We start from the raw sequence: 24,773 nt of genomic DNA on the forward strand, positions 1-24,773 counted from the left end.
GGATCTCTGAGTCTGAGGCCAGCTTGGTCAACACAGTAAGTTCCAGAACAGCCAGGAATACAGAGAGAAAGGGAAAAGAAATAAAGTAAGGGGGGGTGGGGGGGCAGAAAGCGAGAAGGTGGAAGGATTTTGAACCATTAACCCTAGCCCTCAGGCAGGATAGAAGCAGGTAGATCGCTGTGGGTTCAAGTCTAGCTTGATCTACAAAGAAAGTTCCAATCCAGTCAGGGCTACAGAATGAGATCCTGTCTCCAAAAAAAAAAAAGGGGGGGGGGGAGGGAGGGGAGGGAGGAGAGGGCAAAAAGTAGGGGCGGTTAAGAGCACTCTGGCTGTTCTTGCACAAGACACGGATTTGGCTCCCGGTCCCGCATGGTGGTTCACACCCTTCAGGAACTCCAGTTCTAGGAGATTGCTTGGAGGGCACCAGGCATGAAATACATGTAGGCAAAACACCCACACACATTAAGAATGAAAGAAAAAATTAAGTTTTTACAACAAGGATCTTGCCTCATCTCTATGTGAGTACTCCGCCCCCAGCCCCCATATCATTCTTTTCCAGTGGAACTAGCTAGTATGCACCAATGTAGTGTCTTCGGCACTTTTAGCTTCACTCAAGTACCTTTTCTATGGCCAGCACGACGATCTCCCCACGTTCACCACCAACCTATCCATTCCATTGTTTATCCTGTTTCTAGAACCTTTCCATCACCTGATGTATACCACCTCCCCACCCCCCACCCCCGACAGGAGCTCATTGTCACCCTGGCTGGTCTAGAACTCACTGTGTACATCAAGCTAGCGTCCTGAGTACTGGGATTAAAGAGAGGCACTACGTGCATGCGTGCATTCCTTTTTTGTTTGTTTGGTTTTGCTTTTGCTTTTGTTTTTCGAGACAGAGTTTCTCTGTGTAGCCTTGGCTGCTCTGTCCTCACTTTGTAGACCAGGCTTGAACTCAGAGTGATCCTCCTGCCTCTGCCTGCCTTCTGAGTGCTGGGATTAAAGGCGGGTGTGCCATCACGCCCAGCTCATGCATTCTTTGAGACAGGGTCTTCCTCTGTAGTCAAGGCTGGCCTCCAAGGTGACTTTCCTACCTCAGCTTCTCCAGCACAGGGATTATAAGCTTGGGCCACCACAGTTAGGTTTTGTTTTGTTTTCAGGCAAGTTTGGTTTTGTGCAGCTTGGGATCCAGTGCAGGGCTTTGTGCATGCTAGGTTGTGTTGGGCTCTGGAGGGCTGGTGTCTGTGTGTTTGAAAGAGTCTCATGCCCTCCAGGATGGCAGCAAAGCCAAGGCTGGCCTTAAACTCCTGATTCTCCTGCCTCCGCCACCCCAGTGCTGGAATTAAAGGTGTGGGCCACAAAACTAGGCTCAAAGTACATTTAAACTGGGTATAACAGTCTGACCTCTCACAACAGCTACCACAGGCCAAATCTTTGTTCTCAGATTCAATTCAAACAGTAAGTAAAATAAAATCAGAATATTTCCATTAGCCCCAAGTACTAAGTATCAAACCAAGGGACTTATCAGGTGAATTCTAGAAGGCTTTGGATAGTCAGCTGCAGTTTGATAAATCCTGGGGTTCTGATTAGTGAAGACATGTTATGCTTCCTGGGGGGTGGGGGAGGAAGGGCCATTACCCAGCTTCTTGGGTTCCTCAAGTTCGAGTGTTCTTTGAGAGCAACCCAAAGAAAGTAGCGAAATAAATGAAAACTGTACTAAAAAAGAAAGTGGTCTACTAACAGAAAACGGTTTTTGTCGGTATTGAGCACTATTATTAAATTGAGACTCAAAGAATGGCACTGAACATAAGCTGCCTGGAGTAAATACTGAGTTTGGATAGAATCGACATGCACCGAAATAATTACGATTTAAATACCTCGCGTGAAAACGCCAAGTCCTTAACTCGATCTTCGTACTCGAAGCCACATTTCCTTTCCTACCTTAGTAAAGGACTGACATACTTCCCAAAGGGACAGCTAGGCTGGCCCAAGGGCTCCGGGGGGCAGTGTCTCGCCAACCCCACCTCCGCCCAGCGGCACCGCCTCCCCCGCCATCGCCGCCCGGTGCGCTCCTTCCGTCCGTCGGCTTGCCCGCAACCCTGGCCCCGCCACCCTCTGCCACACACTTCCGCGCCCCGGACACACACGAGCCCTACCCGAGGTGCCGGCTCTGCTCCGGCTTTGCCGCAGCGGGGAAGGCGCTCGCTCAGTCGGCTTCTGCCTGCCCGGCTCTCTCTGTCCTGCAAGAGGCGCAGGAGCAGAAGTCTCGGAGCGCGCGCAGCCGCACAGAGAGCCGCCGCCGGGGTCAGAGCACAGCCCTGCGGGCACTTCCGCCCTCCGAAGCAAAGCCAACCCAACCCGCAGCGCCCGGTGCGCACCTCAAGTCCAGTCACCCCCCGGCGCCCGAAGATGACGTCAGCAGCCCACGTGGCCTACGCTCCGCCCTCTGAGTTTGGCCCAGCCCTGCCAGGCCGGAGCTGCTCCTGAGCATGCGCAGACAGAAAGATGGCTTGTTTTCCGAGTTACTTGGTGTTTTTTTTCTACGTACTGGTTCCAAACGCAGTCGTCGGTGTACCCGGTGTTACGGTGGTAGAAGAACAGAGACATAAAGAATTCTGAGGCGTCAGCTTCCGTGGTAGTAGCATTTTTGTCTTCCTCACAGAACAGTATCGTAGAAATACTACTTTTAAAGAGTAATGGTTTGGTTTTGTTAGGTTAGAGATACGACCCGTCTCTGCGGCTGCGACGGGTCTGGGTAAACTTAATAGGTATCTCAGCCTCCCGAGTGTTAGAACTGCAGCCGTGAGCCACCACACCTGGCTTTCAAGGTAAACCATATCTATTTGCTCAGTCACCACTCTTACCACAGTAGGGCATTAGTGGCCGATTTTAACCCCAAGTGGTAAAAGTAACGTAGCCTCCCCTACGTCTTAAGAGCACCTCTCCTACTCTTCTTGCTTTGAAAATAAATAAAAATATCCCTAAAGAGTATTTGAGTTTGGCCTATACAAATGTCTTACCAAACATTTGAAGTTTTTCCTTTTTCTTCCCCCCCCCCCCCAGGAGAACGGGGTATTCAAGTAGATTAGAAGAGGGTGGTTTATTGGAGCCCCTGGAGCTGGAGTTACAGGCAATTTTGAGGCGCCCAATGCCAGTGCTTGAGCTGATTTTAGTCATCTGTAAGAGCGGCGAGTGCTCTTCACTATTAATAATTACATTGGTGTGCAGCCATTTTTTCATCCTGTTCCCCCCCACCCACCCTCTCGGCTCTGTAATCTCTATATGTAGGCACAGATAACCTTTAACCCCTTAACTTTCCATCTGACCTTGAAGTCATCGTTTTTCTGCTCCACCTTCTCTCGTGCTGGAATTTCTGACTTGCAGCTACCCTTCACTCTGTCGGCGGCCGCAGAACACAGCCAGGACTACAGATCTGGAGACAGCGTTACCTGAAGCGTTACCCGAGGAGTTCTTGTCAGTCTCCTATTCAAGTGAGGCTGAAATTCTTGACTACACAGCAGAGGATTTCAAAATAAGTCGGCAAGAAGCAGAGTTAGAATGTATTAAGAACTTTTAGCTGAGAGAAAGGAACTTAGGGAAAGAACGGTACACAGGGAACTGTCAATGTGCCTTCAAAAGAGAGTGGTGTGTGTGTGTGTGTGTGTGTGTTTTGTAAGGGACCTCTTCCCTTTTTTATCTTTTTCCAAGGATAAGTGCATACGGTGGTTCCTGGGATGGATTTGATAGGATTTATAGCAGATAAGATTAAACCATGGGGCACAAGGGCTGTGGGAGAGCATTAAGTCTTGTGTTTACTGTAAACCAATTTTATTGTCTCATTTGTAAGATTCCCCAGAAAATTGTAGGCTCACAGATGAGAGCAAAGCCTTGCTTGAAGGCCATATACCCTTAGGATTTAGGTGGGGCTTATTGCTATTTTAATATTCTTATTTGAACTATCTCTACAAAGAAATTGTTAGCATATAGTCAGTTTTATATTTGTTAATTAAATAATGATAGATACAAGATACCAGATATTATGTTATACAGAGTTTATTAAATGAGCATGGAGCGGGGAGAAGGAAAGGGGGAAGGGGGTAGCTTAGAGGGAGAGAAGGGGGTAGAAAGGGAAGAAGTAGTGGAGAGAGAGAGAGAGAGAAAACACGCAGAGGGTCTGTCCTTTTATATGGCCCTGGGCAGGATCACACCCCTGTGGCAGGTAAGTGATGACATCATAGGTAGGCGGACTGAAGCAGAATGCTCACAGTCTTACAGCAACTTTTGTTATTTGTGTCAGAGTTCGGGACTGACAGGAGACTTCAACTAGACTTTGGTATGAGGGAATCTTTCCTTTTCTAGATTCCCTTACCCTAATTTTCCCTATCTTTCTATTCTGCCTTCACTCCATAGGGTTGTTTGTTTGTTTGCTGAGACAGGCTTTCTTTATGTCTCCCTGGCTGCACTGGATTGTTTTTACAAGAAGACTCTTTTTTGGAGATTGACTAGTACAATGAATTTTCTACTTTCTACTTTTTTACTTTCATGTCTTGTTTCTTTTTATGATTCAATGGGCTTCACTAAGGCTACTTAAAACAAATGGATGAATGGTTATACAGGAACATAGCCACCTCACCAACATCTATACCTCTGGAGAACATGTCTCTCCCTCCCCTGCCCCCCATCAACCATTAACTACATATGAGTGAGGGATGAGGCCTTAAAAGCTCTCTCCTCCCATGACAGGATGTAGAAGACACAAATGCTGTGCAGATTTTGTAGATGTTACAGCTGCTGTGAATCTAGTGGATTGTGTCCTGCTTTGAATATTCCACCCGTCCCGCTATTCCTATTCGCTTATATTTTTCTTTCCGTTGTGACAGCTAAAGTTATGATTTAAGTTGAAATCTCTGTGCTTGCATCTATAGAGCAGAAATGCCTCTAATCTGCATGCCCCACTTGCCTGAGCTTAGATAACGTCCTGGAAGGCTGGGGACTGTTGTTCATCTAAAACAACAAGCCACTTGTTTTTGCTTTTGTAAAGAAACGCGTTGCTGCAGATACACAGGAAGTGCTTGATCACATGTAGGTTGGAGGTACATAGGCAAGAAGTACATCATGATGTATGCCTGCCCCTGATTGTATGGAGGTAGGAAGCACAGAGCCTTGTGGGATTTGCCTTTGTAAGCCTCTGACTAATGTAAATTGGTACCATATTCTGAAAGTCCTAGATATGGACCTGACACCAGTGCCCATTGTCCTGCGCAGTGTTTAATAAAGCTTGGTTCAGATTTGGCTCAAAGTTTGTTGTAGTGTGATCTTATTCTCTTCCAGTGGGATTAACATCCTTCTATTGTGAGGTTCCCTGAGCCTTGCAGGAGATGATGTCCCTTTTATGGCTGAGCATAAGCAGTCATTTATTCTTAGTGCTTAAACAAGTCTCTGCAATAACCATTGTGCATTGCAAAAAAAAAAGTCTTTAATCAAAGCTGGCATCAGCAGTGATCATGGACATAAGGATAGTTATTTAGGGAAAAAATATGTACACGTTATGACCATTTACCAAAACAAGAGCAGTAGATTCCTTACTTGGACCTATGACCTGCCCACCCAATCATGCACTTTTAGCTAGGTTTATAATACCAGATGTGAGTTTCCTCCTGTGGAATGTTGCTCAAAACCAACCAGAAAGCAGTTGGTTACCTCCCGAACAAACTTGTCACTAGTATACCAGCAGTATTGCAGGTAGCATGCACAGCTGGTTGAGATTATTCATGGTCCTGGATAGCATCTTCCAGTACTGTGGAAGCTAACCAGAAGAGAGGAAACGTCCAGCCCAGTCCTGGAATGATTTCTCTAGGCATTGGGACCAACGCTTGCTGTGTCTTTAGCAATAGAAGCATTCTATCTATTTGCAATAGGCAGCCAACAACAATGGGAGTTCCTTGTGTTGCTTTGCAGGATCCAGGTAACCCTGGACAAGAACTCATAAGCATGTACCCCATTCTTGATACTAGAACTTCTATTTTACAATCAAGTCTTCTGGAAGCAGATTTATCTATGCAAGGAAAACTAGTGGTTTTTTTGGTTTTGGTTTTTGTTAATGTCAGTATGTGCCATATGTATAAAAGATAAAAATCAGGATGGTCAAAAGCATCTTCTCAGTACCTGTTTCAGTGTTTGACACATCCACGATCACAGCTTGTCACTGACTATTGAGTTTAATCTAGTATGGATTTCTACTTTGAGCAGGTGGGATGTACAAGAACTGTGGCTTTCCAACTTTGGACTGGTATTCCTACTAAGGAATACACGTCTTTTTTTCCCCAGATAATATATAACTTGATTCAGGAGTCTCATTAAAAAGAAAACTGAATTTTTCCTGAAGATGCATCTCTAATGATATGTTCAAACACTCCAAGTCGCTTTGAAGAGGATTTTATTTTTATTACTTACTTAATTTTGGAGGATAATCACACTATTATTCAGTATAATTTTTACAACTTCCAAACAGCATGTAAAGAAATATTTCTTGCTCTCTACTTCTCTTTCTACCTTCTCTCCCTTTCCTTCTCCCCCCATGCTCATTTAATAAACTCTGTATAACATAAAAAAAGAAATATTTAATTCTCCTTAAATGACTTTTTGACTCACATTTTAAAAAGTATTTCAGACTCAGCACTATGATCTGAGCTTTGAACTAGAAACTAAGATCCTTGCACTTGTTAATATTTCACCAGAATATAAAATAAATTAAGCTTAGCAAAATATAAACTATCTCTAATATTAAGACAGTGAATCCTGAACTGTCCAGTTATAAAATTATCTAGATACATACTAGAAAGGAGATTTTGATGCCACTTTTCTGATATTTCATTCAGTTTCAAGTATAGATCTAAGAATTCCAAAACATCAAAATGAACCCAAGAGCTTCTAAAGATCTGTAAATAACTCAAAGGGGAAAAAAATGATCTCAACAGAGGGTATAAAATACAATGGAGAAGAAAGTAGAATAGAAAATTCATTGCACAAAGAAAAGGCAAAGCTGAGAGTTGTAAATTTCCACAAGCAACTTAAAATTCTGGTTTGCTGTAGTTAGAGCTGCCATCTGTAAAACACAAGTATGTAACTAAGCAGCTATATAGATTAATCACTAACTTTTTTCAAAAGTATTAGGTAACTGTAGAATTAAATTTCAATTATTCTCATACAGTGTATCTTGGTTATAGTTTCCCTTCCCTCTGCTCCTCCTAGTTCCCCTCCCCCCCCCCACCTCCCTTGCCCTCTGTGTCCACTCCCTCTCTGGCTCCTAATACATAACCAAATGTGACAAAATAAATATAATAAGATGAAGCAAATACTAGCATATTGAACTTGTACAGGGCAACCCAACAGGAGGAAAAGAGTCCCAAGAGCAGGCACAAGAGTCAGAGATCCACTTGTTCTTAAAGTCAGACTCTCAGTTTTTGTTTTTTTTTTAAAGCTATACTATGTATGCAGAGGGCCTGGTGCAGACACACGTGGGCCCACCGCTTGCTGCTTCCGTCTCTGAGAGCTCAGGTGTCCCTTGCTTAGCTGACTTAGAGGACATTGTTCTCCTCATGTCCTCCATGCCCCCAGGCTCTTACAATCTTTGTGCCTCATCTTCCTCAGGCTCCCCTGGGCTATGAAGGGAGATATTGATAGAAGCTCTCCAATTTAGACTCCCTCCACATAATGTCTGGCTGTGGGTCTCTGCGTCTGTTCCCATTTGCTGCTGGAGGATGCCTCTCTGAAGATGACTGGATAAGGCACTGGTCTATGAGTGTAGCAGGGTACCATTAGGAATTATTTTGTTTGTTTCTTTACTTATATATTGTTTCTCTGGACCAGTGGTGTTTGGTTTTGCCCTAGGTCTCTGAGCTATCTACTCTTCTGTTCTTGATTACCCAAGCAGTGTTGGGAATAGGCTCATTCTCATGGAGTGGCTTTAAGTCAAATCAGACATTGCTTGGCTCGTCCCACAAGTTCTGTGCCATCATTGCCCTAGCATATTTTAGGCAGGACAGATTTAGGTCAGAGGTTTCGTGGCTGGGATGGTGTTGAAGTGTCTCCTCCTGTGGCCTGCAGAGTACCTTTCTGCTCCAGAGACTAGGCTGTAGGGGGCAACGATTCCATATTGGTACCTCCTCGATTTCTCCATGGTCAATGAACTGTGTGCATGTTGTCCTCAGCAAGGAGGCCCCACTGCCAGTTTGTGGAGAGCAATCCTCTGTGTTAGCAACAGCCTCGGATGTTTCAGGATGTCCCTGGGACCTGTTTGGCCCACACCTGAGATTAAAGCAAAAACACATTTATATAACATAACTGAGAAACTAAAACTTCCATAACATGTCCCCCTTTTTGTTTTTGTTTTTGTTTTGTTTTTTTTAATGCCCTCTTCTATTGTTTTCTTAAAGTGAGATTATCAACGAACCAAAAGGTTTTTGGGTTGATAGTTTTTTTTATAACCTGACAACTCTCGGCTGCTCTTGTCTGGAACAGCTCGTACTTATTGCTGCCAAGCTTCAAGCTAGGACTCAAAGCTGCTTCCTAATGGCAAGAGGTTACCGTGTACGTCTCTTTTGGAATGATTTCTGTCACAGTGTCTACAAACTCCTGGAAGCATAAACATTCTTGCTGAGAGCCCAGTACTGCCAGAAATGGTCCATGTGCATCTCTGGAGGAACGTACCATATTTCTTAAACTTAAAGCAGGGGTCATTTGAGCTCTGAGGCTTTTAGCGGTTTGGTCACAGTTTCTTTACAAATGACCAGATTTACCGCAATTGAAGCACTGAGCATTTTGATATCTATGGCTTTTGGTGGCTACTGGGAAAGTTAATGGTAGTGATCTCACAAGCCTACGCTGCTTCTCTGGTGGATCAGTTTGCTCAAGATTGACCTGGTTTTGTTTTTGTTTTTTGTTTTTTGAAACTGGTTGTCTTTCCTTAGCCCCTTTGGCCTGTACAGCCTTCTGCTGCTCTTAGCTCCCCAGCCTGCCCAGGGCTGTGGGAACTTGACACGGAAAGTGGGAAAGTGCGAGGAGCTGGGCAGGGCTGTAACTGTGGGAAACACCAGCTCTCAGTTACCAGGTGTGCTCCCTTTATCAACGGCACTTTTTGCTTTCCAAGCATTTCAACTTCTACTCCTAAATTCTCTAGTTGCACAGCCAACTCTGCAATCCTTTCCAGAAGGGGAGAATTGAGTGACACTGTCAGTTTTCCTATTTCATCCACTTCTTTGTTTTTCAAACCCTTGCATATCCATTCACAGCTTTTCCAATTGTTCAACCATTCTCCCAACCCCTCCCCCTTTTTCTTTTAATGCAATGCAGAAAGACAACAAAGCAAAACCAGAGATTTCTGTCTGGGAGTAACACCAGACTCAGACTGATGGAAGTTTATTTAACACTGCACAGAGACTGACAAGTCAGGGACACAGTCAGGACTGGAGAACCAGACTGTGACACTAGTCTGTTTTTAAGGCAGGCTTTTTATAAGAAAAAACATAATCAGGTAACAACCAAATAACCAAGAGGGAAGCAAGAGCATCCTTATATCATTTTGACCAGCTAAACAAAGTATTAGGTAGCTAGGCAAAGCATTTTAATCTGATTGGCTAGGATATAGGCCTGGGGATTTTCCAGTTCCCCATCACGCTGGGAGAAAGGAACATAGCAGGGTACTGTGGGTTGTTCTTTGTTTTGTTTTGTTTTGTTTTGTTTTGTTTTAAGTAGAACATAAATCATTAATTCAAGCAGAACATTCAACAACTACTGAACTGTAAGTAAAAGACTAGCCAAGCTCCCAGGCAGGCAGAACCTGAATCCTGAACTTAGTTTTACCTTATGATCAAAATGAGACTTGAAAACGAAATGGCTGAAGTTATGCTAAAGGAAGCTATAGTTAACAGAAGCTATAGTTGTGTTAAGAACTAAGGCAGGTCTAACAGAGGGGCTAGAGAGCTTAAACAGGACACAACAGTCTCCCATGATCCTGGGAAATATTAATACCTCTAGCCTTATGTTGCTGTATGGCCTTAGCTTCCTCTTTCCACCATGTTCAGTTGCTGAGGACCAACTTCCAATATTGCTGTTGCCAAATCTCTCCCATCTTGGGAGATAATTCTGTTCTAAGTTGCCCATGAATTTAATATCTGTTTCACATAGGGTGAATACATCCCATATCAGTTCCTTAAGTCTCCTCAAATCTAATATGTCTATAGGATTCCATTTAACTTCTTCATTACCTTGGGGCTGCCTATCATATCCTGTTAAGACTTGTATAGCGACTGGATAAACTAAGGTTGGTTTTCTAACAGCATTAGACTGCCTTTCTTCAGATTCATCATGTGGTAGTACAGTAGGTTCTTATCTAAATCTCCCTATGTCTGAGAATTTTTCTCATTTTTATTTATAAGTCTCTGTAATTTTTCTTATGAGGCTTATATTTTATCAATCCACCTTTCATATTTTTCTTTTTCCTGTATCTTTAAAGTTTTTTTCTTTGAGAGACACAGAAAGCCACTATGTCTATTAAGGATAAAATATTAATTACCAGGCTGATAATGATTATAATCGGTATTATGTCAATCTCAAGTCATTTATCTTTTCATTTGCTGCTTCTATTTTCAAGCCATATAATGTAGCACTATACAGGATCTTAACCCCTTCCTTGTATTATGATATTTTCCATCATTAATTCTATCACTGAAGACTTCCCAGGTGACTTACCACATCTGATGGCTTCTCAGTTTGTCCACAGCTGTTGTGATCTGTCTGTCTGTGTGGTCATGCCACACATTGGAACGCTATTGTTGTTTTGTTTTGTTTTGTTTTGTTGAGACAAGGTTTCTCTGTGTAGCCTTGGCGGTCCTGTACTCGCTTTGTAGACCAGGCAGGCCTTGAACTCATGAAAATCCACCTGCCTCTGCCTCTTGAGTGCTGGGATCAAAGGTGTACACTACCATGCCTGGCCCAAATGTTGTTTTTAACAAAATCTCAATCGTTAGATTTTTACCAATAAAGACTCTGAAGCCAGGTGCTGGGGTGAAAGCCTGCTAGCTCAGAGAGGCAGAGAAAGCACCCAGCTGACCTTGATCCTCAGCTGATGGTCCCAGAAGAAGTCCTCCTTTCCCATGCCATCTCAAAAATTCTCACACTGAATGTTCCTCCCTTCTGCTCCCTGGGCCTCTCTCTATCTGGCCTTCTGACTTCTTACTCTCTATGGTTTCTCTCTATGTTCACACCCTTTCAATTGGTTACTTGCTCTGATTCTTGACCTAGGGTTAACTTTATTTAATCATGTTAGCAATATTCAAACAGAAAGCTCTTGGATTAAAGGTGTGTGCAAGGGCTGAGCCACACCACAACAAGAAACAGGTTTTTTCCAGTAAACACAATCTCAGGGTTCATGGTATAAGCTAATATTGAGCAACAAAGGTCATCTCCAGCTCAATAGAACCCTTCACAGATTGTGGAAATTTTAGGTAAAAAGTCAGAACAAAAGCCACTAATCCCTGAGCAGGAAAACCCACCAACCCATGAGCTCCTCCAAACTCAGGACTTAAAATCCTACCAATCCTCACCCTGGAAATCTCTGCCCTAGAAAGCTCCACCCCCTAAGAAATCCTATATAAAGGCTGTGTCTGTTCAATTCCCTGTTGTCCTCACCTAGGAGCAGAGGCAGCCAACCTTAGATTCATCCCTCTACACCCTGGAAACTCCCAATAAATCTCTTTTATGATTTTTGCTGACTAGTGTGACTCTGTCATCAGAAGAAGTCAAGAAGCAATAAAGAGAAGAAAGGAAGAAGTGGAGCACGGCTGATGCTCCTGAGCTCAGCTCAGCTGGGAATATCCTACCCTGGGAGCTGCAACACCTCTGCTGAGGAGGTTTCCTCTCAGAGCTGTGTGGTTCCTGAGCTACTGTGTTTGGGATACCTTCCCCGCCTCTCAGAGTGGTATGGTTCTTGAGCCTCTGTGTTTGGGATACCTTCCCTGCCCCCTCAGAGCTGTGTGGTTCCTGAGCATTCAAGTCCCAAGACACCTTTCCATCTGAGCAAAAAGGCCAACATTTTGGTTCCATGTCCTGGCTAGGATTTTCTGGTGCTTGTGCTCCCCTCATTCTGGTGGCTCTGAGCCGCACTAGGACCCTCTCCATCATCTCTAGTTTCCCTGCTAGCTTACCAATACCTCAACACACCATCCACCTGCAACAACTCTATGAGCTTCTCCTTCTAGTCAATGTAAGCACTTCGCTGAGTCCAAGGAAGTGACTATTCAGCTTGTGGAACCCCTCTGGTACTTTTGGAGAGGAGGTAACCCCAGCCGTGGCACTCTTCACCTCACCCTATTCTCACCATTGGAGCTGTAAGCCTGCAGCTCCTTTAGGCCTTCCTGGGCCATTGCACCCCTTCCTGACTCTTTCTTCCCCTTCATTTTGGAGCTGCCTATAATCCCACAGCTCTCTAGGCCTTTGTGTCTTTCACAACCACTTTTCCTGACCCTTTCCTGTAGATGAGACCACCTTCCTAGAGCTCTGTTCTCTGCCTTTGGGATTTTTTTTTTTCTTCTCTGGGCTTAGCCAGGCTAACTTCTTATCCTGGCTGAGTAGCTGACTTGTGTCGTTCCTGCATTTTTTTTTTCTTCCCCTTTCTCATCCATGGGAATGGTGTCTTCTATTTCTCTCATTCATCCTTGGGATGTCTTCTAGAAAATCTTCAGCCTCTCCACCTGACCTGAAGGGCCCCAAATTTATTCAACCTTGCAATAAAATTTGTCCTCAATACCTCTAAGACAAATGATCCAAATGGCCTGGTAATAGCACCCTAGATTCCAATATTATTCAGGAGCTTTACAAATACTGCAATTAATCAGGGAAATGGAAAGAGATTGCCTGTGTCTGAGCCATCTCCGATCTCTGCTCTGTGCCTTCTGTTCTTCCTGCTCCCCTGCTCAGTTCCTTTTAGCTCTGAAGCCCGAGCAAGATGCCTTCTCCACTATTTTGATCTAGCTAACCAACCTCTCCCATCAGTCTAAACCCAGCTTCCTCCCTATGGGAAAGATTAAGCTTTGTCACAGGTGGAAGCAGTCTTGGCGGGCTTTCCCCTTGGGGCACCCCATGAATACCTTGTGACAGACTGAGTGGAGCCATCCTGGGCCTGGAATTCAGGAAGCAGACCTGGGAACCCCAACTGGGCTATTGTTTTTCTAATTGACCCTCAACAGAGAAGGAGACCGCCCTTCCCATGTGACTCAGGCAGGTGGGGAGGAGAGACCAACAAGTTCAGCCCGGGCTTGAGCGCGTGTGGAGCAGCGAACAGACTGGACCAGCACACGGGCCAGAGGGACACCTAAGGACCCATCCCATGGAACGGATACCGGAAGGTTCAGTCTTTTGTCCCTTTAACCTTTTTTCCTTCTTGTGTAAGCTAGTTGGGTTGTATAATAAAGTTTAGTTGTTAAAAAACAGAGCTAACACCTCCCCCTCTCCCACTCCTCCATCTTCTCTTTCTCCCTCTTCAGCAGTAGGTTGTCTAACTCAACTGTCCTTGGCACCCACTTTTAGCACCCCAGCAGCTTCTAGTTCTCCTTCTGCTTGCTCCCACTCCACCAAAGGACCTCCTTTACCTCCCATTCCTGGCCGAGGCCTGCCTTGGCTCTCTCTTTGTGGGATGTTACTGGGGTAGATGACTTGGTCAGAGTACATGTTCCATTTTCACTAGGCAAGCTACCTCCAGAAGAGACGAGATTGAAGTTCTATACTGCTAATTCCTCCACCTTTATTAAATAACTCCAGTATATTACCCAATCGTATGTTTTCACCTTCCAGAATGTCCATATGATCCTTACAATCTATTCCCTGAGGTAGGCAGGTCAGTCTAGGATCAGGTTAGGGCACATTCAGATAAAATCCACCAAAAAGAAGCTGCCAACCCTACCGGGACTGAGGCAGTCCCCAGATGAGATTACAATTCCCCAAGGGACATCTGAGCTAGGAATCATGTCATAACTTGTCTGCTGGACAGACATTGTAAGGCTGCTCTTAAAGAAGTAAATTGTGAATTATTCTGAGCAGTCACCCAGGACAATCATGAGAACCCATCACTATTCCTAGAGTGCCTTACAAATACATCAACCTGGATCCTGAGCCTCCCAATGGGAGACAACTCCCTATGACCTACTTATTCTGTCAGAGTTCCTCTGATATTAGGGACAAGCTTAAATGTCTAGAGAAAGTACCCCTGACTCCACAAGCATATATCTCAACTGTGGCCTTTACAGTATACTATGGGAGAGAAAAAAAAAAAAAGCCTGAAAACAAAAAACGTGATGCTGTCTACGGCCTTTTGGCCAGCCTCAGCAACTACCTACGCTCCTGAACCTCCCAAAGTCTGAGAATCTCCTGATCCCTGTTTTAAATGTGGTCAGGAAGGTCACTGTGCCCAGGCCTGACTGAGGTTTTGTAAGCCATTGTGACCATGTCCAAAATGCCACCAAGAGGGACACTGAACTTCTCTGACTGTCCTCATGTTCCTTGAGGTTGAGGTGTAAGAGCATCAGACCCAGAAGGCCGTCCAGCCGATATCCTCGTTCTGGCCATGGACAACTGGAGAGGCTCAGGCTCTTTTGGCCCAACCACCACCATCTCTGACAGGGTGTCTTGGGTAACCATCATGGTACCAAGGCATTCAATCTTCTTCCTTCTGGATGCTGGGGCCACCCGCTCAGTACTGATGGAATTCCAGAGTCCCGCTTCTCCTTCCTGTTTCCCTATTGACAACCTTACCAGGCTCACCAAACCCCATCACTTAGCTACATATTTAGGGGTACTCCCTTTACCCATTCCTTCCTAGTGGTACCAACCTGCCCCATCCCCCTTGCTGGGAACGAACCTTTAGCCAAAATGGAACCCTCTATTTATTTTGCTCCCCACATCTGCTTGACCCCAGTGTCACGAGCCATCCCTCTCCTCCTCCTCCTCCTCCTCCTCCTCTTCTTCCTCTTCCTCCTCCTCCTCCACTCCTCCTCTTCTAAAGCACACAGCCTGGCATACCTTCTCCCTTATCAGGTATGGGAAACCCAAAACCCCTCTACAGCCAAACACCATCCTCCTCACATCATTCTATTACAAACCTCATCAAATACATCACCTGGGCTCATTACCCACTCTCTCTCCAAAACCTTGGGGGATTTAACCCCATTATCTCTGACCTTTAAAAACATTTTTTACTATGCCCCGCATCTTTTCCCTTTTAACACCCCCATATTTGTGGTTAAAATACTCAATGAAACATATTGCTTGGCTCAGGATCTCCAACTTATTAACTTGGCAGTAATGTCTCTTCACCCTGGGGTATCAAACCTGTATACTCTTTTCTCTACCACCCCCTCAGAACAAAGTCTCTCAAGAACTTCATGCCAATTGGATAAAACTTGTGCTGTTGGTTCTCCTGAGACTGAGAATCCTCCCAAAGAAACCTCTCTCTATTTCACATTTTGAGCTCATGTATAGACGGTTGGTCCTGCCTCCGGTCCTCATGTCTCAACCATCACCTCTCTTGGGTCACCTCTTTACTCCTTTGCTATGATATCTTCACATGCTCCTAGGGAACTACACTCACCATGACTTGCCTCAGCAGCATCCTGACCTCCTTTTCCTCCTCAATCAACATCTGGGGACTTGGTTCTCCTCTCTCCTCCTGGTCACTATCTTCCTCCTCTTTCTTCTAATGGGCAGGTCTCTTCAGGGTCATCCATATTCCAGCTGCAGCTAAACTTGATGGCTTCCCTCCCTGGATTCACCTTTCTCATCTATAACCCTTTGTACCATTACGTCAAGGTAATCTTCCTTTTCACATCTCAACCCCAACAGGACCTTACTTTCTTACGTGTCAGAAGATACCAAGGTTGAACAGCTTGCCTTGGATCATCAGAAGAATGAGAGCTCATACATTTGTGGAGATCCAAGCTCAACCCTATTGAGGGATGGCCCACCTCTTCTCCATCTGCTTTCTCTTGCTCACATCCATCAGTAGTGAGCACTATGTATGGAGATTTGAGGTTCAAAGTTTCAACCAGACCATTCATGTGGTAGAGTCTGAGGATTGTTCACCAGTAGATTGCCAAAAGGAGCTACTAATCCCTATAACACCTAAGTCAACTTCTACAACACCTGCCTGCTATGCTTGTTTACTCTATGATCAAATAGGGATTACTGTCCACATTGCATAGAGACTTATGGAAGCTGTCCTCATTGGTCCTGCAGGAGACATAATGCACACTTGGAAAAGCACACTAAGTTTCATGCAGAATGGGGAATTTTTTATATCCTAACTGAGGACCATGGCACTCCCACGTGGGATACAGGAATTATTGGTAAACTTTACTATAGCATTCATCTCCCATCAGGCACCATAAAATTACAGAGGGTAACACCCTACTTTCTCAACCTCTGAGTATAGACGCAGTAAAGGAAGTGGTCCAATGTTCCTCAAAGGCCCTTAGGCCCTAACATCACCCTCTTACATATCATTGATCTCACCTCTCTGTCACACCATCTCTTATTTCAGACCTTAACTTCTGCATATCAGTTATTAAAATAAGGCTCTGCCTGGCCGCTTTGGTGAATGTCAGTTATGTGCCCCTCCTGGGTCATACTCATAACCACCATTAATGGCCTTGCCAATTGGCTTATTAGACTCTTTCACCTTGCTCCTCATTAATCTCTCTAAGTTAAACATTACTACCACCCCATATCTCTTCCACTTCTCTCTCTGAAATGTACTTTAAAGCTGTTAGCACTACTTACCAGGCAGAATCTAAATGGATACAAATCTACTTATAAACTACTCTAAACCTCATAACATACATATATACCCCAAGCACTTGCCACTATGATCCTTGGGCCATTTCTCTCCCCTGACCTCCTTCACTGTCAACCCTCCTTTTTCTCCCTGTCAACTGTCCAACTTGGCCCTACCCCCTCTCCAGGAAGTCCTGCCTTCCACTTCCTGTGCTTCTGCTCAGCTTATTGGCTAAACAGTGCTTTATTGACAGTTGTTACACCCACTCAAAACATTCCTCCACAATTCCCTTTTCAGTCTAATAAAAAACTTTTACATAAACATTTATATTATTATACCAGTATACAATATACGCACACAAGTACCACAAAACAATCGTTATATTCATGTTATATTCATAATGTTTCATTGTCTTCATTCCCATCAGAGACTTGAGAAGGAATAAAATTAATTAGCTGAGTAAATAGGAAGTGCAGGTTAGCAGCTTCCAAAATGGAAAAAAAAAAAAAAAAAAAAATGACAGAGACACTTTGTTGCCTGAACAGTCACTCAAAATTCCTTAACACATTGGAGCATCATCTTCAGCCTTCTGGCCCAATATATCTGACAGGCATATTTGTGAAGCAGGGACTGTTGACGACTTGCCCAGCCTGTCTTGGCAGAGTTTGGCCATCAACTGCACCTGCATCCAAGTTTGCCCGTTTCAGGCAGAATTCTGTCTGTGGCAGAAAACAAGGACATTTTTGCCCAGTGGCTGGTTTGCCACATCTGAAGCCATCTCCATAAGGAGGTTCCTCGATGCTCATTACCTTCTTTGAGGCAGGCTGGGTGCTGCCAGGAGTCAACCTGCCTCATTTTTCAAAGAATCCTCAAAGCAATAAATGATTCTTTAAATGCCATATTCTGTAAGTCTCTGAGGTTTTTGAAGACCTTATCTGAAAACTTACCCTATCTATTGAACCTACAATATATATTCTTGTGATAAAATTGAATGGTACAATGAATTAAAAATAAACTTACTTTACATCAATATATAATATTCTATACCAATGAAATAAAAATAGCCTTGTGAGTAACAATTAAGGCCTTAAATTGAAGAGTAGATTAAATGATCTACCTTTGATCCTACCATCCCTATATATTTCTATATTCTCAGAGAAAAATCCATGAGTCCAATTTTGTTCTCTCTCTGAATAAGACCAATAATAACATAAGCAATTCCCAATGAAAATAAACATTCATAGCCCTAAACCTTACCCAACACCCTGCCCCCCTTTAAGGTAAATGGGACAGTGTTCTCTTTTTAAGGCTTTTTAAGTCTGATTTGGGACGAACAATACCTATGTAGGGGCCCAAATAAAACTGGGAAAATGGTTAAACAAGGTAGAGATAGCATTTGTGATCCAGTCTCTAAATGTTGAGTAATTCAGGCTTAAATAAAGTCTTGTGTGGGACAATCTGTAATGCAGGACCAATTGGAATCAGGAGCTTTCTTCAAAGCTGTCCTGAGATATGTTCTGTTCCGATGATGAACAGCACTTGTGGATGGGACACAACGAATGCAGGATGTCAGCATTTCAGCATGCTAGAGGATGCATCCTGCTGGGTCTGATCCAGCATCAATGCCTGGTACTTTTTTCCTTTTTTTTCCTCTTTTTTGTTTGTTTGTTTGTTTGGTTTTGGTTTTTGGTTTTTCAAGACAGGGTTTCTCTGTGTAGCCTTGGCCATCCTGGACTCACTTTGTAGATCACGCTGGCCTTGAACTCACAGCGATCTGCCTGCCTCTGCCTCCCGAGTGCTGGGATTAAAGGTGTGCGCCACCACGCCCGGCCAATGCCTGGTACTTTTGTTCTGAAAATATATAATTTCTCACAAGCATTATACAGTTCTAAAACTATAAATGCATGAGCTGTGCAGGATGCACAGAACAATCGAGGCTGGTTCTGTAGTTTGAATTCATGTACGTATAGACTGACTTAAGTTAGCAGTCTCCCTTTCATCCTGGTCTGTTTCATTTTGACCTCTTTCAAAGAGGAAGTATAATGTTACCATTACCAATGAACATATAGTCATTATTTTATTGAAATCAAAACAAGATTTTATAGTTCTAAATGTCTTTTTCTAGGTTCTGTGGTGCCTGATGTATGGCCAGGCCACTACTACCTGTCTCCCGAGAAAATGTATCCCATTTTAGAGACAAGCTGGTTTCCCTGAGCAAAAAGAAGAGGCATTAAGCCTTAATTAAACTTATGCATACCCTAGGCATCTTGTACCTGGGTTTTTACATTTATTGAAGGTGTTTTCCTCTCACCCTTTCTCTCCATTGGGGATGGATGCTTCCACATTTTAAACTTTACATAAACTTTCATTTTAGAGTTTATGCATACCCTAAGCATCTTGTACCTGGGTTTTCACACTTATATAAACTCCCATTTTAGAGTTTATCCATACCATAGGCATCTTGTACCTCAGTTTTTACATTTGTTGCAAGTGGTTTTGTCTCATCCCTACTGTCCATGGGGGTGGACACTTCCACCTTTTAACTACATGTCCTTCACTAGACTCTGTGGCACTCGATGGATAGGCTCGGCTGCTACCTGTCTCCCAAGAAAATGTATCCCATTTTATAGACAAGCTGGTTGCCCTGAGCAAAAGAAAAGGTATTAAGGTTATCCTTTTAAGTATATGAATTTTAGCCTTTGAGTTTTTAGGGACCTAACTAGGCTGATCTGTATTTTGTCACCTGTAAGTTCGTGTAACTGCCACCTGTCCCCCGTGAAAGTAGCTCAGGTTTAGAGGGATAAGCCGGCTGTCAAGAGCAGTGACACCTCAACTCAGCATACAAAGGCTTTTTAACGTAAGAGGCATGTAGTTTGCATGTCTGTTAAGGAAAATTTTGTCAGTTTAAATCCTAGGCTGTTTTTAAAAGTAACTTATCAGTGGAGTGGGGGCGGGGATCACACCCTGTGGAGACCAGGCTGGTCTAGAACTCACAGAGATCCACCTGTCTTTTTCTCCATTGTGTTAAGAGTAAGGGTGTGTGTCACCACTGCCCTGCACAAATATTTCATGTCAACTCCAGTCAAAATCTACAAAAATCTCAAGTAATATTCAAGAGTTAACAAAAAAAAAATTCTAAGTCTTAGGTCAGTTGTACCAATTTAGTCTTCAGCAAATGAAGCCCTGTCCACCACTCTTTTGAATTTAGTTATTGCTAATTCGCATAGGTGGACCCATTCCAGAGAGAGCTGACAAACACTTTGCAGCTAATAAATTCTAAATTTCAGCCATTATCAACTCTATGGAAAAGAGTTTGGTTCCTTCTTCCCTTCTCATTGTTGGTAACTTAGCCTGGCATATCTCAGCTTTCTGCCTTTGTCCCTGGATAAAAAAGCCAAGAAAAAGCCAAAAAGGATCCAGGGGCCTTCTGCCTTAGCGAGTTGGAGACGAACCATGGCAGTCTATTCCGCTCACCAAACTATAACAAAGTATCCTTTATAAAGGGTGTGGATACACTAAATACCTTGGTTGCCAATTTGCTACAATAATTTGTATCAGTTCAGCCTACAAAACCAATAACTGGCACAGAGTCTGAAATGTACTTTAAAATTGTTAACACTACTGCACCGGGGAGATTTGGATACAAATCTACTTGTAAACTAAACAAACTACTCTAAACCTCATAACATACACATATATCCCAAGCACTTGACACTATGATCCTTGGGCCATTTCTCTCCCCTGACCTCCTTCACTGTCAACCCTCCTTTTTCTCCCTGTCAACTGTCCAACTTGGCCCCACCCCCTCTCCAGGAAGTCCTGCCTTCCACTTCCTGTGCTTCTGCCCAGTTTATTGGCTAAACAGCGCTGTATTGACAGTTGTCACATTCACTCAAGACATTCCTCCACACAACACAACGCAGACCCTATGCCCAAGTGTTCATAATGGCTCAATTTCCTAAAGCACTCAAGTCTACCACTGCCTACCCACTAAGTGCTCTGGGACTGCTTCTCTAGCTGTTTACCGTCACGTTTCCTCTCGGGTCATTCAGGATCTCCAACGGGAGCCTCAGACCTTCCTCTCTCTCCAGGGTCAAACAGACTGGCCATAGTAAGTGCTACAAAATCTGTGAGGATTAGGTTAGCTAATGGGCTTTGTCTCTTCTCCAGGGAGGAATGTTGCTTTTTATATCAACCAGTCTGGCATAGTAAAAGATAAGATCCTACAACTCCAGATGGATCTCCAAAAATGTAAAAAAAACGGCTTGATGCCTCTGGTCAGTGGATCATGAACAGTCCAATATGGAATTAGATACTACTCTTATTTCCCCCCCCACCCCCCCACTTTCTCCTCTTTTTCCTAATCCTCCTAATTATACTTTGACTTACAGACTTCTTGTCTAGATTTACTCAAAAGCAGATCCAAAAGACATCTAACCAGACTTTTAATCAGTTATTATTAGAGGATTACTGGATCTTGGCTCTGAAGCCAGAAGCCTGAAACTCCCAATTATACCCTGACAGTGAATATTGAACTTGCCCCCAAGGACCTTTACGCCCACATTCAGCAGGAAGTAGTCTAAAGATAATATCATCCCCTTTCCCCAGCTCTGACTGTTTGTCAACAGTAAACAAACAAACAAATAAACAAAAAGGACGGGCGGGGTGAGGGTGGGGCTATGTTAGCTTTTCATGCAGACTCAAGCAGCAAGCCTGCCATGGACTCCATTTGTAAATGTTGTACACTTGGTAAACACTGTAAACCCTCAAGGCAGGAAAGTGGCCAGACCCCTACCTGAGGAGCTCTAGCATCCAAGCCCCACCCACAGACCTCTCTAACTGCCATAACAGCATTTTCAAGCCTCTGAAACTATCACAAAGATCAGCTCCAGCCCTGAAAGGACCCTTCCCAGATTATGCTAATTTTACGTGAAGAAGCTAAAGAAAAAGCCAGCAATCCCTGAGCAGGAAAATTGGTCAATCCTTGAGTTTGCCACAGAAGCCCACCAATTCCTGAGCTCCTCCAAGCTCAGGAATTGAAATCGCACCAATCTCTACCCTAAAAATCTCTGCTCTAGAAAACCCCACCGCTAGGAAATCCTATATAAAGTCTGTGTCTGCTCAGTTCCCTGCTGTCCTTTCCTGGGAGAAGGGGCAGCCAACCCTGGACTCATCCCTCCACATCCTATCAATAAACCTTTTACCAGATTTTCTGCCTAGTGTGATGCTCTCATCAGAAGACACCAAGAAGCAATGAAGAGAAGAATGGAAGAAACAAAGAAGTGGATCAGGGCTGGCGCTGCTGAGCTCTGGGCTCAGCTGGGCATACCACCTCTGGGAGCTGCAACACCTCTCCTGAGGAAGCCTGGGCCCTGGAGTCTCAAGATCCCCTTCCATTGGGATACCATCCCATCTCCGAGCTGGGGGTTCTGGGGCTTCTGAGTCCCAGAACACCTTTCCATCTGAGCAGGACATTTAACATGAAGTGATCAAATATTGTTGTTTTGGGGTTAGCCTGCCTTCCTGGTAGGGTGGAAAGGTGTCCAGGAAACCCACAACTCAGAGGCCTGGAAAGGTATTCCAGCTCTGAGGTGCGGCAGGGTCCCAAGGGAAGAGTATCCAAGTCAAGGCACCAAATGCTATTTATTTGGCCTTCCTGGTACTTGGATAGAAGGGTATCGTGGGACTCAGAAGCCAGGGAACCACACAGCTCTAAAAGGAGGCCTCCTCTGCAGAGATATTGTAGCTCCCAGGGAAGGGTTACCCCAAAACCTGAGGAGCTGAAGAGCCTAAGGGCCTGAGCTATGCTCTTTCCCTGGCATCTTCTCTTATTTTCTTCTTCCAATGAGAGAGTCACATCAGGCAGTAAATCTTTTTCTTTCTTTTTTTTTAAGATTTATTTATTTATTATTGTGTTTACAGTGTTCTGCATGCATATACACCTGCAGGCCAGAAGAGGGCATTAGATCGCATTATAGATGGTTGTGAGCCACCATGTGGTTGCTGGGAATTGAACTCAGGACCTTTGGAGGAACAGTCAGTGCTCTTAACCTCTGATCCATCTCTCCAGCCCAGCAGTAAATCTCTTAAAAGAGATTTATTGGAGGGACGTGTCCAGGAGAGGAGGGAAGAATTCAGGAGTGGCTCCCTCTGCTTCTGGGAGAAGGCAGCAGGGAACTGGGCAGACACAGCCTTTATAGAGGATTTCTTAGGGGCCAGAGGTTTCCAGGGTGAGGATTGGTAGGATTACAATTCCTGAACTTGGAGACCTCTGAGATTGATGGGTTTTCCTGTTCAGGGATTGGTTGGTTCTCCTGCTCAGGGATGGGTGGGATTTAGTGGAAAGCCTAGGGAGTAGCCAATTCTCTTGCTCAGAAATTGCTAGGATTTTGTATAGACTTTTCACCTCAAGTTAGCATAATCTGTGATGACTCCTACTGAGGTGATAGTTCCAGAGTACTGGGGGAAGAGCTGGGCTGCTGGAGCTTTCTCAGGCAGGGGTCTGGCAATTTTTTTTTCCTTGAGGGGTTATAAAGTTTACAAAGCGTCCAAAATTGACAAAGTATCCACTGAAGGCAGTAGGCTGAGGCAGGAAAGATTGTTTTCATCATAGAAAGCTCCCATGGCAGCAGCAGGCATTCTGAGGCAGGAAAGGTGTCAGCTCCCATAGCAGTAGGCTGAGGCAGGAATAGTCACCATGGACAGCTCCCTTGGAAGTACTGATAGTAGCCGCCATTTTATCTCCTGTCTCCACAACCCCAGGGCAGGGAGAAAGGTCTGGCAGTCCTGAGGTGGGAAGGAGGGGTTGGCAGAGTGCCACTTAAAGTTTTAGTGACCCACTGCTCAGGGGCTAGACGCCTCATAGTGGGGCATAAGAGAGGTAGGTGGCGATTCAGTTTCCAGACTTGAGGTCTCAGATATGAACCACAAAGAAAGAGAATGGAAGAAGAGGGAAATCACCATGAGGTCATAGGTACCATGGGTACATGGCCGTGAAGGATAGCCTGATGGAGCAGACGCAGCCTAGACAGGATCAATATGGCAAGTAATACTGGGAAACATGGCTGGGAAATAGAAAAATAGCTTAGAAGATTGTTATCTGCTCAGCTCTAGTGCTTTAAAGCTTATTATAAATGTAATAAGTCTCTGTGCCTTTTATTCATGAACTAAGTGGTCTAAAGTGGGTTGGAAAACTCTAATAGATAATAAACGAGAAAAGGGTGTACCACGCCCTCCCAAATAATTCCACTTCAAATAGCACTCAACATAAGAGCTCTTAGAATCCAGCCTTAGAACCTGAGGGGTTCCAGGTGGAAACATAGGAAATACACAATCCCTGGAGCACTTTTTTAGGCATCAATTTAAGAGAGGGCATACTGGAGACTCAGGCACTCTCCACAGGCAAAAGGCTTTCCAGAGCTTCGCGGTGGGGGGTGTATGAGCGTGGGGGAGGGGGTTGTGGTCCTAGGACAGGCAGGGTGGGTCCTCAGAGCATGGCAGCCTGGGCTTTCCCCAAGTGCTGCCTGGCAGCAGAGGTGCAGCCTGTGGTACTGAAGTGCAATTTGGGTCTGCGCAAGAAACACCTCAGGAGACCAGAGCTAGTCAGAGTGGTCATATGCTAAGCTGAGCAGCTCCAAGAAACAAACAAAATAACCACTAGGGAAAAATGGGTATTTAAAAAAAAATCATAGGAAGAAGTGTTTGGTTTAAGTACAAGAAAATAAAATTCGAGGCTGGAGAGATGGCTCAGCGGCTAAGAGCACTATCTGCTCTTCCAGAGGTTATGAGTTCAATTCCCGGCAACCATATGGTGGCTCACAGCCATCTATAATGTGATCTGATGTCCTCCTCTGCCTGTGATGTACATGCAGGCAGAGAGCACTGTATACATAATAATAAATAAATAAATCTTTTTTAAAAAAGAAAGGAAAGTTCTTAGGAGAGGTTTTGATAT

The 24,773-nt window shown here is 44.3% G+C and overlaps 1 protein-coding gene across 2 annotated transcripts in view; it reads right to left on the reverse strand.

Annotated features, from left to right (window-relative positions):
- Atg5 (autophagy related 5) overlaps positions 1–2,395 on the reverse strand; it is a 94,489-nt gene extending 92,094 nt beyond the window's left edge. The window contains exon 1 of one of the 2 annotated variants that reach the window (XM_051164045.1): positions 2,154–2,395. The gene's annotated coding sequence lies outside the window, so the exon portion shown is untranslated. The remainder of the gene's footprint in view (positions 1–2,153) is intronic. The other variant, XM_051164044.1, reaches the window with a different exon arrangement.
- Positions 2,396–24,773: the final 22,378 nt, after the last annotated feature.

Source organism: Acomys russatus, chromosome 21 (genome assembly GCF_903995435.1).
Source record: "Acomys russatus chromosome 21, mAcoRus1.1, whole genome shotgun sequence".
NCBI classification, from domain to species: Eukaryota; Metazoa; Chordata; class Mammalia; order Rodentia; family Muridae; genus Acomys; species Acomys russatus.